The 13132-nt window shown below is 30.4% G+C and overlaps 1 protein-coding gene across 1 annotated transcript in view; it reads left to right on the top strand.

Annotated features, from left to right (window-relative positions):
- Window positions 1-5984: 5984 nt before the first annotated feature.
- LOC106680678 (bromodomain adjacent to zinc finger domain protein 2B) overlaps window positions 5985-13132 on the top strand; it is a gene marked incomplete in the record, with an annotated part of 314015 nt that continues 306867 nt past the window's right edge. Inside the window, 1 exon segment of the mRNA XM_067052413.1 lies at window positions 5985-6010.

Raw genomic sequence — 13132 nt, 5'->3', positions numbered from 1 at the left:
ACTAAAGATCCATATGGGGCAGGCATAAGTTAAGATGGGCCCTAGTACTGGTGTAGTACAAATTTATTTCTATTGAATAATTTTGATTTTTTAATACGGAGTTGTTCTTTGGGGCTCCACTAAACCATAGGAATCCTTACAATCCAAAATCCTTAGTGCTCCTTATTTTGTCGAAAACCAAGTCATCCATCAGGCTCTCAATGTTCCATATGTTGCCGATTTGACCAGAACCTGATACCAATCCTTCTATGATAAACTTCCCAACCACCCAAACCCACTTGTTTTTAACCTGGCTTCTTCTCCATTACCTACTAATCTTCCTATGCGTCTAAAAAGAAGATGGTCTGGAGATCTTCTCTAGAAACGTTATTGGAGCTCGTTAGATTCTCCACGTTTGTATCATCGTATTATATCACCAACAACAAATTTACTTGTATATTTTTGTACAGTCGTAAGTAAAGAGAAATACTTTATTCAACTATGCTGCCTAAATACATCAGGTTGCTATCTCACACAGTAAACTTATCAATCCGTAATTGGACTTATATAAATTACACATACATGGTATAATAAGATATAAAGAAAACAATTTTTTTTCCCTACAGTTTCCTTTTACAATCAATTTCGGTCTATACACCAAATACAAGTGTTTCAATTCATTCCTTTTTTCTTTCCCATTTCTGCTCCTTCAATTTCACCATTTCACAATTTTTCTATTCACCCGATGAACTAATTCGCTCTCCGGAAATCACCATCAGTCAGTGACCCTCTAAACCAATTCACCATTAGACGGCGATGTGAGATCAGACCATCATTTATAGTCATAGCTGTAGATCAGTTTACCAAAAACAAACAAATAGATACATTTTACGAGAATAAGACTAACACATAGATTCAAAGGAAAATATAATAAAAAGCCGGTTACAGGAAACAATTGAATGGATAAATAAGTTTAAAAAAAATAATAATAGTACTAATAAAATAAAATATTTTAATGAATAAATAAGTTAAAACACAAGTTAAAAAAAAAAATTAAAGTGAAAATACAGTTTAATAAAATTTTCCTTGCGTTTTCTAATTTCAAATTGATGTGGGGGTTAAATACTAGTTTGCTGTCTAAAGTGATTCCGAAGTATTTAACTGTTTGGCAAAAAAGTATTATTTGAATCTATGTTCGATGGAATTATAGGCCTTTGTTTCGTCAAAACGATGGCTTTTGTTTTATCAATATTTAAAACCAATCCCCAATTTTTTAAAGTTATTTAGTTGTTTTTCATTAAAGCATATTTTAGCCTATTAACGATCGTCTCAATACGGCATGAAATGGCCAGAAAAATGCTTTATTAACCGTTTTAAATTTTTGGTAATCATAATAATTCTAAATTGGTAAATAAAAATGGACATAGTTTTGGCTTAACTTATTCCAAGTTGTCCGAGGCAAATCTTACGGAACTGACCTATATAGCCAGAACAGGTCCGTAACTTTGCTTCTCTAACCTTGCCAACTTATCCCCTGTTGATAACTTATAATATATTATTATTTCATGTTATTATTAGATATAATAGTAATATAAGGGCTACAACACAATGGCCGGAGGACCTGGAACAGCTGAATACTGCGGGAGTTGCCCCTAAGCTCCTCCCCTTCCCTCATTGATTTTGCCGTCATTTCAGTTCTTCCTTCATCTTTCTCTTTCTCTCTCTCACTCCCTCGCTCTCTCTCTTTCTCACACTCCCCCTCGCCCTCTCTCTCTCTACAACCCCCACTGCTTCCATAAATATGAATAGGGGGCGGTGTACAGTTTAGGAAATATCATTTTATGTCGATACTTGCCTAAAAACATGGGGGCGTTTGTCGTTATAGGTTAACCAAATCTCGACTGGCGTACTTCAGCCTTTATTAAACCCAATTCAATTACATTTTTTTGTGAGTATAACCTTTAACCTTAATCCACTTTACCTCACTTATGTTTTCGCAACATTCAAGTTTATTATATTTAACTACTTATATTTTATGCAATAATAGCTTTTATATTCGTGAAATATTCAATTATAAGAAAAAATAGCGCATTTAAACTAATTTAATCCTTTTCACTCGGCACTGTTCCGACGTTACCAACCAGCAACTCGACGACGCGTTTTCGCGAAAACGTGCTCCCTGAAATTATAATATTAAACAGTACAGCTTTTGAACCAAGTAAGGCATTGTAATGAAATTTCGTTTATACGTATTTATCGACATTGAAGAACATATTTAAAAGAAAAAAAAAATTTCAATGTAATTTTTTACAGTCTGGTAAATTATAATATCATATATAATATAATCATCCTGATCATTACTATCATATTTTGCTTGAATACTTATTTTTTTAGACCAGTCTGTATAAACGTCTATCTGAAACTCGTCTTCACTTATTCTTACATCACGGGCTCACTAGTATTTGTTCGTTTTGCCATTTTGAAAAAAAAAATGAATAATAATAATAGTTATAAGATAAATTTATAGATTTATTTATTGATAGATATTACAATCTGCCACACAGTTGTGGGCAATAGGTAATAGTGATGAATGATCTCATACATACTAAAATTAAAATAAATAAAAAAAAAAATCTCTTAAAATATATACAAAACAAAAGAATAAACAAGATGAACATAATCAAACTATCTGTAATTATAAAATAAAACAAAGGATAAAGAAATGCTTTGGAAATTACTAATGGTAAATTACGAAATCACAACACTGCCTTATTACTGCAGAGATCTTTACTAATCGACGCTTCAATACGATGTGAGTTATTGTAAATTTCTTTTCTTAGTTTTGGAATTTCTTTATTATCTTATAAAGGTTCCATATATTATTGAACCTTACTCATGTACCTTTGTTCAACTAATTCTACACATTGCTCAACGGATTATAGAAGTATAGTCCGTCGTGAATACACTTCGCACTTTCTCTTTCCAAGTAAAAACTGGTTGATTAATTTATCATGCTTCTTGATATGTTTATCATATTTTGATCTGTTTTTTTTTTTGTGGCATTTAAATAAAAAACTACAGGAAAACATGCGCTTCATAAAACAATTGTGGTCGAATTAGTTCAATATCCGTATTCGCTAATAAACGTTCAGCTTACGTTGTTCTCTCAGAGGTTGTCCCCTATTATTCTTCCCACTGTTCTTTATGGATGTGAGGCGTGGCCTCTTACACTAAGGGCTGAACAGCGTCTTTAGGTTTTCGAAAATAAAGTATTACGCAAAATATTCAGACCGAATAAGGATGAATTAACGGGAGAATTTAGAAGATTACACAACGCTGAATTAAGGGACCTACACCCGGTAAATATAATTCAAGTTATAGCATTGCGGCGTGTAAGATGGGCATGTAAGGTTGTAGGGCTTAGTAACGAGTGGATCCCTAAAATGGTAATAAGCATTGAACCAACGGGTAAACGTCTGGGGGTAGACCGAAACGTAGATGAGAGGATTGCGTTAAAACAGATTTAGTGGAATTGGGTTTGGAGGGGCATCACTGGAAGGATGTATGCAGAGAGCGTTTGAACCTTCGGATTCATTAGGCCTTTATTATTATTTTAAGTCCGACGTTTTGGCTATGCTCAGGGACTATCTTAAACACAATTTCAGAACTATATCATTAAAAAAATAACTTCATGCTGGCTATTCTGCCCAGGCCAATCCAAAAAATTGCCCTAATTAGTCAATTTTCACATTAAAATAAAAATCATTTATTACAGTCGCCTTCTTTGTTTGTTGATTGTTGTAATAAATTTTTAACAAAGAAGGTGACTGTAATAAATGATTTTTATTTTAATGTGAAAATTGACTAATTAGGGTAATTTGTTGGATTGACCTGAGCAGAATAGCCAGCATGAAGTTTTTTATTAAAATGATTTAGTTAAAATTGTATTAAGATTGTCCCTGAGGATGGCCGAATCGGCCGAAACGTCGGAATTATAAATAGAATAAAAATGTTTTGAGACTAAAATGGATGAAATTTTATTTATTTCAACACTATTATGTATTATTATTTTTTAATGCGATTCGCTGCCTCTGCATTTCAAATTGCGAAACCTAATGTAATCGTTATATAAGTTTGGCCTTTTAATTCATTGTAAAAAGTATGTATTTTTAATATAATAATATTAAGTGTGTCTCTGATTTTCCAGTGCATTTTTCACGAAATGTTGCTTAAGTTATATTTCGAGAACTATTGATGGTTAACTTATATTATTATAAAATATTAAACTATATCTATTACAGCTAATATTTTGGCATATTTAATCTACTTTAAATGATGTTCATTTAGGTTTTCTAGTGTTGTTGGTAGTTATAACGATATAGAGTACAGAATGAAAAATAATTTTTTTTTAACCTTTTGAAACAGCCGCCATTTTTTATTCCCCCTAACTATACTTGGTAGTCTCATCAATTTTGATGAGTATTTATATGTAGTTTTTATTAACTGGGGTTTAATAACTGCATATATATAATGGATAATGATAATATGGATCATAGAGCTGATCACATCAGCTCTATGATATCATATTTACAAATATATAAATTAAATTATCGCAGAATAATTCCTTAAACACAGCCATTCCTATCTGAAGTACATTTATATTTTATTTATTTAAAAAAACAAATAAATAATCAGTCCTCATTTTTAGTAATAATAACCACTGTAATAAAACAAAGCTATAAATACAATAAAATACAGAATTTAATGGGTAATTAAAGGATATAAAAGGAAAAAATAAATATAACAGTAATAGCTGAGATCGCCCTAACGTTCTCGTTTCCGTAATTGCTATTTCGGTAAACTACAACAGTCGTAACTGACTAAAATAAATAAATAAAATACAGTAAATTTTATCCACCCGCGAGGACAATCCTTAACTATTAATTCACAACTCACATCCAATATTAAATTTATTTACAGGCTATTTTTTTTTCATTTAATTTTAAAACTTTTAATCACGAATTATCTTGATCTATTATCACTCACTCATAGTGATAATAGTTTAAGATAATTTGATAATATTGACTAAAATTATTAGACCTGGGGAGAATAGCCTACAATAATAGTTGGATGTGAGGCTGCAAATGTATAGTTAATATTGTCCTCCAAGATGGCCAGGGAGGCCGAAACGTTAGTAATTTAAAATATTTATTAACGGTGTTGGTGATTTATTTAAAAAATAAGTTGTGTTTTTAAAATAAAATTTTATTTTCCTTTTGTATCTAATCCTTAGAATCCAAAATCCTTTGTAAAATCCTCAATGTTCCTTACTTTGTCACAAATATAATCGTACATAAAGACCTTAATATTCCATATGTAACCGATCTAGCCCGAACCAGATATTCCTTCCATTATAAACTCCCTAACCACCCAAACCCATTAGTTTCTAACCTTGCTTCCTCTTATCTTCCTGAAAATCCTCCGAAGCGCCTGAAAAGAAGATGGTCTGGAGACCTAGTGTAGAAATATGATTAGAGTGCTACCATCGGATAGTTTCTCTACATGCCTCTATCACTCTATTTTCATATTACATCAAATTTACATAACGTGTTTTATTATCCACATAGTGAAAAATCATCCACTCAATGAATTAAACTTCATCATAATATCTAAAATACCATTATTCTCACAGTTAAAATTATTATATTTACTAATTTACATTATCTGTTTCAATTAATCATTTTATCAACACTATACTGAGTTACATATTATTATTAGTATTATTCTAATCAATAAAGATAATAATAGAATTTTCTGATCCACTAAAAGCTAACGTCTCTTATACATTGCATCTCTCTATGGTGTTATGATTATTAATTACAGCTGTAAATTAAAAAAATAAATTGAAAAAAGATACAATTTATTCCTTTTTATTATTATTTAATGTTTTACAGCTTAATTTTAATGTATTTTATTTTTTCCAGGTAAGAAATGGTGGTTTCATTGAAGATTGGACATGTCATTATGACAGGTATTAATTCTTAATTAAAATGTTACTATTTTTTAAATTTTATCTTTTAATATAGCACAGATAATTATTTAATTTCTATTTTATATATATAATCAATAGGATGTTTGAGACAAAATTCAAATTTGTTTAAAGTATTGTTAAACTTTTTTTAATAATAATAATAAAGGCTTTAATCAATTTTAATACAATCTTCCCATCTACGTTTCGGTCTACCTCTCCGCCGGATCAGTGTTTTTTATTTTTTTAGGGAACCGTTCGTTACGAGTCCCCACTGCCTGACCGGGCGTAGTTCCCTCAGTTCAGCCTTATGGATCCTTCCAAATTCTCCTGTCAATTCATTCTTTTTAGGTCCGAATATTTTACGTAATACTTAATTTTTATAAACCTTAACCCGCTGTTCTTTCCTCAGTGTAAGAGGCCACGTTTCACATCCACAATGAACAGTGGAAAGGATCATAGATTTGTGAATTCTAACTTTTTGAGTTTTTCGACAGAAGGTGCGAGCTAAGCAGTTTCGAAATTGAATTAAAATCTTTTTACATTAAAAATTTAGCAAATCAAAATATGTTTTACTATGTGTGGTGTTGACCCTTGCTGACAATACTGAAATTAAAGATTTGTGGAGTTACCTCTCACTATGTTATATTGTTATGATTTAAAGTTTCTGATCGTTGATATCTTAAAGCATCATAGTCCATTTTGATATAATAGTAATTGTAAGTCCATTTATTTGTTTATTTATTAAAGCACATTAAAAGACATAATGTCCACACAAAAACAATTAACTTTAAACAAACCTATAAAAGTTTTTTTGATGTTTTCCAAAACTTGGAAATGGACTCGATACTTTTGTGCATGAATGTATCGATATTTTTTATAATTTCACACGATACATATTGAAAACTTTAATCACTAAAACTCCTAAAATCCCCAATGCTCCTTACCTTGTCATAAATAAAATCATTCATAAAGACCTTAAAGTTCTAAATGTAACCGATCTAGCCCGAACCAGATACCAATCCTTCCATTATAAATTCACTAACCACCCAAACCCCCTAGTTTCTAACTTTGCTTCCTCTTCTCTTCCTGAAAATCCTCCGAAGCACCTGAAAATAAATTTGTCACGAGACCTGATAATCTAAAAACGTCATTAGAGTGCTACCTTCTCTATACGTCTGTATCACTCCATAATAACTTACATCAAATTTACTAAATGTTTAATTGTGTACGATTGTGAATTTCAATTAAGATGAAGAAAAAAAACCTTTGTTAACTTTCTACAGGTCATATATTTTTAATAAGATGTATTGTTGACCGTATAATAATATGTGGAGAAGATGGTCGGGGGTTGCGGTCAGCAAATAAACAAAAAAATATTTATTCATGCCGACGTTTCGACCTGAGGTTCAGGTCTTCATTAGGGATCTTGCGGAAGAGATACTGGCTGAACTGACCTCTCTCCGCCATCTTTTCCACATATACAGATGTATTTATTGACTTATATTATAACGTAGCCATGGAGTCTGGCCCAATTCATGTTAGTAAATTAGTTTATCAACATAATATAAGTTAATATTAAAATACAGTATTTCCATCATATATAGAACACAAACGAGTGAACTACTTCAGTAAATCCATATATACATAGGTATACAATACAATAACATATTGATTTAATATTTTTACCAATTTAAGGGTTTCCTCTTAATGAAGCGAGGTGGACCCCAGATAGTACAAGAGTCCAAGAGGAGAAAAAAAGGCAGTTATCTCACCCCAATTTTTGATTACATTAATCAAAACTATGTATAATTAATAGCCAAAACTGATGAGTCTGCCAACTATAGGTAGGGGGAATAAAAAATGGAGGCTGTTTCAAAACCTTAAAAATAATTATTTATAATTCGGAGCTCTATAGCTTTACAACTACCAACAATAATAGAAAATCTAAAAAACCATCACTTAAAGTTGAGTAAATTTGTTAAAATGTAAGTCCTAATAGAGCTATCTACGTTCAATAGTTCTCGAGATTTTTAAAAAGCAACATTTCATAAAAATGTTGTATGGGTCTTACTGAAGTATCAGTAGTTAGTGAATTTATTTGGAAAAATTTATATCTAAAAAACCATTTGACGTACCATGTCTATTAGCACTCAAATTAAAGCTAGTTTAATGACCTATAAAGTAGTTTATGATGTTTATCTTCGTAGGAGTAATAGTTTACATGAAATTTGCTAAAATAAATTGATTTATAGTTGTTCAGACCCATTTTTTATTTCCCAAATTTATATTCATCTGTGAATATCATAAAAACTACTACCCCTACGAAGATAAGTGTCATAAACTATTTTATAATAAGTTAAATTTCCTTTATTTTGAGTGTTGGCAGACTTATGTACGACTTTTGGATCTAGGGATATATTTGTTCATAAGTCTAAAATTGTATATGAAGAACTATAAATTAACATTTTGTGAATTTATTTTGTCAAATATCATAAAAACTACTACTCCTACAAAGATAAATATAATCAGCTATTTTGTAGTAAATTTAACTAGCTTTAATTTGAGCGCTGGCAGACCTCTGTACGTCCAATGGTTTCTGAAATGAAGTTTTTCATAAATTAAACTTATTGTCCGAACAACTATAAATCAATTTATTTTAGCATATAGCTTGAAAACTACTATTTCTAAGAAGATAAAGGTCATAAACTTCTTTATAGTTCCTGAGATATAGATTTCTCAAAATAAATTAACTTACTACTAATCTTTCAGTAGATGTTTAAGAAATTTTGCTTTTTGAAAAGCTATATCTCGAGAACTATTGGACGTACATAGCTCTTTTAGGGCAAATTTATGCTTCTTTAAATAATGCTGTCTTATATTTTCTAGTGTTGTTGGTAGTTTTTAAGATATAGAGCTCCGAATGAAAAATTAATGTTTTTTTTTAAGGTTTGGAACAGCCGCCATTTTTTATTCCCCCTAGCTATACTTGGCAGACTTATCAATTTTGACTAGTAATTATACATAGTTTTCATTAAAGTAATCAAAAATTGGGGTGAGATAACTGCCTTTTTGTCTTTGCGGCTATTGTACTAAGAGGGTTCCCGTACCCCAGCTAGCTACAGTGAAACAGAAAATTTTTTAATAAGAACAGAATAATTTTCTGTCACAGCCGGGATTCGAACCCGTGTCCTAAAAGTTTGTAGGACAGTTTCTTATCAATGAGCTACCCACTAGCACCTTAATCTCATATATTTTTATTAAAGAGCTATTATTAAAGTAATTGTCGTTAATATGGCTTTTTTTTATTGGATAACGTCTTTAATTATGTAATTACCCTTAATATCCAGGGCCAGGACAAACTCGTAGTCCTCAGTCTTACACTCAAATAAAAATATATAAAAATACTGAATTTTTGGGCGGCTACCTTTCTTTCTGTTTTATTTTTATGTTTAAAAATTATTTGTTTAAAAACTGTGTATTGTTAACCAACGTTTCTCCCCACTTTGCAGGGACTTCTTGATTAAAACAAGAATGATAATTGCTAGAATAAAGCTAATAAAACTAAATGAAAAATAGAACACTTTAAAAAAAATAAAATGTTGACTTTCTTTTAGCGTGAAATTTCTAAAAAAAATTCTTTTTTCCGTATTTTTTGAAATATTTCCTGATCAAAAATAGCAAAATCTGCTCGAACCTATAATACTCGTTACCTGATTAAGAAAGTTTTAATAGGTGCGTTATATTGAAATTTTTATTAATTGTTCGAGAGTGGTTAATTTTAATAACAATACAATTTCAAATGATCCTTTACTAGTAACATTAGTTTGTTATCCTCCAACGTTTCGGGCCTTAGGTAATTATCAATGAAACAGAATTCCTCTTATTTAATTTTTAAAATTCCCTGCCACGTCTAGAAAATATATAGGATCAGTTTTTGCGAGCGCTCGTCGTGACTAATTTAACTCGACAGTAGGGCGTGTTAAATTTACACGCACCTGGCCCGACCGTTTCGTCACAGTCTAGCTTTTCTCTTATTCTTAAATCTAGTTTTGAGAAATATATACTCTCTGTTTTTATTGAATCTCTAGTATACCGGCAATGGTTAATTTTGGGGAAGTATATAATGTATCAAACCTTCTTATAGCAACAGATCTGAGAAACGTATTTCAAACTATATGATAGCTGATTTATTAGTAAGAACTAATACTTAATCACTCACAAATAAAACTAATAAAAAAATATTTGACTGGGTATGTTCTTATTTTTATGACTGATTTTTCCTGTAGTTTTTCTTAAATTCTTCCACTTAATGACTTCGATTCATTATATTAGAATTAAAATTACCTAAATACAGAGTGTTACAATGTTAAGTGGCCAAACTGAAAATATGAACTAAGGACCTCAAAACAAGAAAAAAATCCTTCTGAAGATATGTCCGCAAAGACTTGGTTTCGGAGATATTCACACCTAGAGATTTTCATTGTTATGAATTATTTACGTTATATGAAATAAATAAAACGTATTTATTAGTTATAATTACTTTATTAATTAAATGTAAACATTAAGATTCATATTAAATGTTGTTTATAGTGAAGGTATGTCCGCAAACGCTTTATTAAGTAGATGGATTAGATAGAATACTCGTATGGCCTTTTATCCCTAACTGTATAAAAACTTGGCAACATAAGGATTAATACTATTTGGAATTAGCATTGGGAACTGTCAATAACATTTATCAGTTTGTAAGAGGCTTTCGCAGAGTACTCATCATTATGCTTTCAATTTATACTAATGGTGAATATGTCGATATGGTGTTCAATTAATAATGTAGTAAAAACAAATAAATTTTATTTATTTCATATAACCTAAATAATTTATAACAATTAAAATCTTTAGGTGTCAATATCTCCTAAACAAAGCATTTGCGGACATACATTCAGAGGAAATTTTTTTCTTCTTTTGAGGTCCTTAATTCATATTTTAAGTTTAGTCACTTAACCCTGAAAAACCTAAATTTTTCAAAAACACTGAATTTTTTGGTTGCAATTTGTTTTTATTTTGTTTTATTTTTATTATTTGTTTAAAAAAACATTTATTGTTAACCACTTTGCAGGGCTTTCTTGATTAAAACAAGGATGGGAATTGATAGAATGAAACTAATAAAAATAAATGCAAAATGGAACACTTGAAATAAAATAAATAAAATTTTTGACTTTCTTTTAGCGTGAAATTTCTAAAAAAAATTTCTTTTCTACAGGATATCTAGCAAAATAACTTGACGGAATTCTCTAGGTTTTTAATATATTTTTCAAATATTTCCTGATCAAAAATAGCACAATTTACTCGAACATATAATACTCGTTACCTGATTAAGAAAGTTTTAATAAGTGCGTTATTTTTTATTAATTGTTTAAGAGTGGTTAATTTTAATTACAATACAATTTCAAATGATCCTTTACTAGTAACATTAGTTTGTTATCCTCCAACGTTTCGGGCCTTAGGTAATTATCAATGAAACAACCTCATTATTATTTTTTTACGTATCACTAAGCACGTTTCTTCAATACAGGACTATACGAAATACTCGACCATAGTTAGTGGATATAGTAAATAGTTTATATTAGGTTAGTTTAATAGTTAAACTTCAAATTAAATACCTGAAAACACATATTAATTGTATTCATTAATAAATGTTCATTTCAATTCCCATTGAAAAAAAAAAAACTGGGAGTGTTTTGCTTTTTCCACTTGGATTGCGTTTGTCATCTTGCCAAGTAGCGTTAATCATGAGTTCTACTCGTTCAGATTCACATCATGAGTGAACGCGATTTATAAAAACGGTTTTTCCTATGCACTTTGTAATTTTAAATGAGGTTCAGATGGTCGGCCTTGTGATGAGCAAAGATACACAAAGAAGTAAAACTTATTTATTTTTACCGACGTTTCGATCCTTCATCAGGGCTAAAAAACGAAACGATATAACAACCTTAATTCAGAGAAAAAAAAATTAAATTATCTTGGAAATATATGCAACACTAAATTAAGTAGATATTAGATGATACTAGTTGAAGATAAAATATATTATTGTAGAGGTAAGAATTATACTAAACAAATGATAAAAAAAAAAAAAAAAAAGTTATTAAAAATCAGAGGTGTTCATGTAAAAAAAGAAATGAAAATGATGAAAGGTGTGGAAGAAAATTATTGATTTTGGGAGAGCGGTGGGTCGAATCCGGCTAGGCAGATAATTTATTTTCTTTTACACTCTAGCCGTGAGTCAACTCTGTGGGTTATCGTGTCCTCCTGAAGTCCACTTAGCCTCATAAAGTGGGTACCCTTAATTAAGGTACAAATCAGCTCCTTGTATGACCGTTTTTATAAAATCAGTGCTTCCTTACTAAGTACTGAACTCATGACCCTTCATGTGGTCGTAATGGTTCACATCATTATATTATTAAGTAATCATTAAAGATGTGTAAAAAATTAAAACAATTTTTTTTAATTTACAACTATACAAAAAAATACAATAGGTAAATTTGTGGAATGTTTCCAACACTTGAAAATCTTGGGAAGGAACCACCCAAAGGTGGTAATTCAAACATTTAATTTAAATTATAAGGTCCCGTGGCCAACTTCGTTTCAGACGCCTCGGAAGATTATCAGGGATTGCTAAGGATAGGTACGGGAGTTTGGAATGAAAAGACGCAGATCTTTCAGGATTGGATACAAGAGTTTAATGTTCTGTACAGCACTTTCATGTTGTATGTACAAATTTTCGCCAGAGACGTGGGAATCTAAGGACTTGTTTTTCAAGCCAAAGTGTTTAAGCATAATGGGTGGTTTTTTTTGTCTTGGCGGATGTCATAATTGCACTTTCTCATTTTTGAGAATAATCAAGAAATTATCTCGACTTTGTTTATTTTTTTTAAATTGTAACTTTGTTTAAAAACGTGCCCGTGTAGGCCTCGGCGCGAAGCGCCGAGGCGACATATTTCCGTGACAACGTATACTCTATGCTAATATTACATAAATATAAATTAAAATAAATCCAATGTTATATATTTGAAATAATAAACCAGTTCACATATTGAATTCAGATATTTATTTTTGCTTGGTTATACA

The sequence above is a fragment of the Halyomorpha halys genome, unplaced genomic scaffold (assembly GCF_000696795.3).
Source record: "Halyomorpha halys isolate HHAL.00 unplaced genomic scaffold, Hhal_1.1 Scaffold277.1, whole genome shotgun sequence".
NCBI lineage: Eukaryota > Metazoa > Arthropoda > Insecta > Hemiptera > Pentatomidae > Halyomorpha > Halyomorpha halys.
This window is presented reverse-complemented; position numbering and strand designations above follow the sequence as displayed.